We start from the raw sequence: 3,750 nt of genomic DNA, 5'->3' as shown, positions 1-3,750 counted from the left end.
ATATTGTAGGGGGGGGGGGGATTCCCTCAGCCCAGCCTGCACCCTCTCCAATCGGACATACCTCTCACAATCTGGGACCGCTGGCTCCTAACCACTCACCTGCCTGCCTGATTGCCCCTAACTGCCTCTGCCTACTGGCTTGATTGCCCCTAACCTCTCTGCCTGCCTGTCTGATCACCCCTAACTGCTCCCCTGCCAGCCTGATTGCTCCCAATTGTTCTCCCCTGCCAGCTTGATCGCCTCTAACTGCCTCTGCCTGACTGATCGCTCCTAACTGCCCTCTCCTGCAGGCCTGATCTTGCCCCCAACTGCCCTCCCCTGCCCTCCTCCCTCCTGTCAGGGTCCAGTTTGAGGGCCAGCCATGCCTCCAATCACGGGAGACCCAGAGTTCCAACGCATCCCAGCCAGCCGGGGCCCACAGCCCCCTCCTGCCGTGGGCGCTGCAGTGACCCAGGACTCACTGCCACTGCAGGTGCTCTGAGGACAGGATCTTCCCACAGGCCTCACCGGAAACAGCTCAGGGAGGACACCCCAGGGCCAGTGGGACTGACGGAAGTGGGTGTGTGGCATGGAGGTGGTGCCTGTGCTTCTGTTAACTTACACAATGTGTTTTATACCACAGCATGTGGTGGTGGCCATGAACGGCACCAAGCAGAGCCTCCGGGCCGAGCTGCAGCAGTGCCTGTGGGCCATCAGGAGAGCTCATATCCGCCACCGCCATGAGGGGAGTACAGGCCGCCCTCCGCAGGGCTCTGCCACCCCCGCCCCTGTCCCCGCCACCACAAGTCCCTACGACCCGAGCCTGCCGCACGCTCAGCCTGGTGTTTGGTTGTCCCTCTGGTCATTTTGGATGTTACGGACCCTGGCTCTTTATAGATTAGGATTAGCATGTAATAAAATTGGTCTTTTTGGTATACAGCTGTATGAATGTTAACACATATACACAGGGCAGGGCAAGAGTAGGTTTACAGATGTGAGAACGTGAAACACAGAATTTATTCTCATATTATTATTTATTAACTAGTGACCCGGTGCATGGATTTGTGCACATTGAAAGGAAATTAATTAGAAGGTGGTTGGTGGGGCGGGACTGGGTGAGATGGGCCGGACACACCCTGAAGCCAATCTCCTGCAGTCCCTCCCCAGCATCTGCAGAGCGAGAGGGATCCCTCTGGCAGGTGGGGTCCCTCGGCCTGGCCTGTGGGGATAGGGCCAAAATTGGCTCTCTGGCATCCCCTGAGCAGTCCCGGAGTGTTGAGAGGGCACTCTGCAAAGTTGCTGTCGTACAGGGTGTGGAACACAAATGCAAGTGTGCAGTAAACAAGATTTGGAGATGACAGTGCCCAGCAACAACATAACCCACAGCTGAAGGTGGAATCATGGGGCTCCGTGAGGAATCGGACTCCCTCCTCTCTGGTTTTGGGGTGCATCACCCGAGAACGGCCACTGCCAAGTCACTGCAGCTCAGCAGCTCCTGCATTGAGCGTCTGCTCCCTGATGGTCAGTATGTGTCATAGCAACCGGTCGGACAGAGGGAGGGACACTTAGCATATTAGCCTTTTATACATATAGATTGTTGTATTACTTTCCTTAGGCACAACTGTGAGCCTATGTCATAGATTCACATAATCATTACGTTGGGTTCCCTTTAGTGCTCTCCCTCTGCCTGTCACACCCACCCCAGCCCCAACCCAGGGAAGCCACAGACCTCTCCTATCCACAGTTTTTCTCTTTATAAAAATATCATATAAGCAGAAAAATGTAACCCTTTGAGATTATATTTTTACTCAGCATAATGCTTTGAGATTCATCCAAGTTATTGTGTATCTCAGTGGTGTTTTCTTTGTTAGGTATTGAGAAATATTTAATTTTTGCATCACAGCTATTTTATGACTGATTTGGCCTATGCCAGTGACCATTGTATTACCCATCAGCCCAGAATTCACTATTCTCAACCGCTGCAGACAAAGGACTGGCCCTCGAAGCACTTGGTTCTCACCAAGAGTGAAGGCGAAGCTTTATGAGCAGAGGAAGCTGGAGGGCACTGCTCTCCATGACCCAGCATGGGCGTGTGAACACAGCTCTTGATGGATTCAATTTGCTAATGTTTTCTTAAATATTCTTTTGTCAATGTCTATAAAGAATGTTCATCTGTAGTTTTCTTTTATTAGTTTTGGTATTAGGAAAATTCTGGTCACATTGGATAACTTTGGAAATGCTCCCTTACCTTCTATTTTCTGGTAGAAATTTTGTAGAATTGGTGTCAATTTTTTAATGTAATTAAATGTTTGGTAGAATTAAACAGTGAAACATTCTAGGTCTGAAGATTTATTTTTTTGGAAGTTTTAAACTATGAAATCAATTTATTTATTAGTTCTGCACAATTCAGGTTATCTATTTTATCTTAAGTGTGCTTTGATACCTTATGGTTTTTTTTTCTATCAACAATTACTTTAATTGCAAAATAAATTAAATGCTCTAATCAAAAGACATATGGTAGCCTAATGGATAACCACACAAGATCCTTACATATGCTGTGTGCAAGAGACTCGTTTTTTTAAATAAATCTTTATTGTTCAGATTATTACAGTTGTTCCCCCTTTTTCCCCCCATAGCTCCCCTCCACCCAGTTCCCGCCCCACCCTCTGCCCTTACCCCCGCACTGTCCTCATTCATAGGTGTACGCTTTTTGTTGCCGTGTCATACACATGGAAAATGTAGCTATTTCCATCTGCAACGTGTCCCTGTGTTCAGCCACACAGGGACCGTCTCAGCCTCACAGGGGCCATCTCAGCCTCGCAGGGGCCGTCGCAGCCTTGCAGGGGGTGCCGAATCCCACGTTGGGGGTGAAGGTGTGAGACAGAAGCTCCTCTCTCTGTCTCTCCTCCTGCTCCCTTGCATATCGCTGATGTTGGAAGTTTCTGAGAACAGTCTGCAGGTGCTGGACATCATACTTTAACTGGTCAACACGAAGTTTGGCATTCTGTCTTTTGTTGGGCGGCTCCTTGCTGGACAAAATATCCAGGCGTTCTTGCTGGCTGAATATCTGGTATGCTTGCTTGGATTTCGTTTTCTACTAAGTGCACAGACTGCTTGTCTGCCGTCTCCCAGTGTCCCATGTGAGACTGGATCTGGTGGACCTGCTTGTGCGTTTCGAGGAGTTGAAATCTGCAGTTTGTTGGGTTAAGCTTCAAAAGCACAGGTGGTTCCTTGTGCCAATGGCACAGCTTGAGCGGTGATGTAAATTGAGTAGGGCGGGGTCTCAGGGAATCACCAGGGCAGAGCAAACAGCAATGGCATCTCCTCGACTCCTCGCCTCTCCGCGACCCGAGTGCCGGCGAGCAGCTCCGCGAGAAAGCCACCCTCGCTTTCCGACCCACTGCAAGGCCATCCTGCCTCTCCCCGTAGGGGTCTGGGACTTCAGAATCCCGCCCCAAACAAGCTCAGTGGATTCGAATGTTTGTAACCCCTTTCGATTGAAAAAAAAACGAGCTTCCAGTTGCAGCCGCCTGGTGCGCGACTCCGTACCTCTGTTCTTGGGGCCTCTGCATATCCTACTCAGTCTCAATGCTCTTCTTTCCTTCCTTCCAGTTGTAGAACTTCCACTGGGCCAGATTTCCCATGGTTCTGAATGATAGCTGTTTTGTCTTATAGTTGGTATTTTCAATGTTGTTGTGGGAGGCAGCACGCACAGGTCTGTACCTTACACCGCCATCTTTAATAATTTGTTTATTTTTATTTAGGTTGCCG

At 49.6% G+C, this 3,750-nt stretch overlaps 1 long non-coding RNA gene across 1 annotated transcript in view; it reads right to left on the bottom strand.

The window, feature by feature from the left end:
• Positions 1–2,999, bottom strand: part of LOC106724726 — a 9,839-nt gene extending 6,840 nt beyond the window's left edge. Inside the window, exon 1 of the long non-coding RNA XR_001360563.1 lies at positions 2,840–2,999. This is a non-coding gene — a long non-coding RNA (uncharacterized LOC106724726). The remainder of the gene's footprint in view (positions 1–2,839) is intronic.
• Positions 3,000–3,750: the final 751 nt, after the last annotated feature.

Source organism: Myotis brandtii, unplaced genomic scaffold, assembly GCF_000412655.1.
Source record: "Myotis brandtii unplaced genomic scaffold, ASM41265v1 scaffold1213, whole genome shotgun sequence".
NCBI lineage: Eukaryota > Metazoa > Chordata > Mammalia > Chiroptera > Vespertilionidae > Myotis > Myotis brandtii.
The sequence above is the reverse complement of the archived record's forward strand: the minus strand, read 5'-3'. Positions and strand labels throughout refer to the sequence as shown.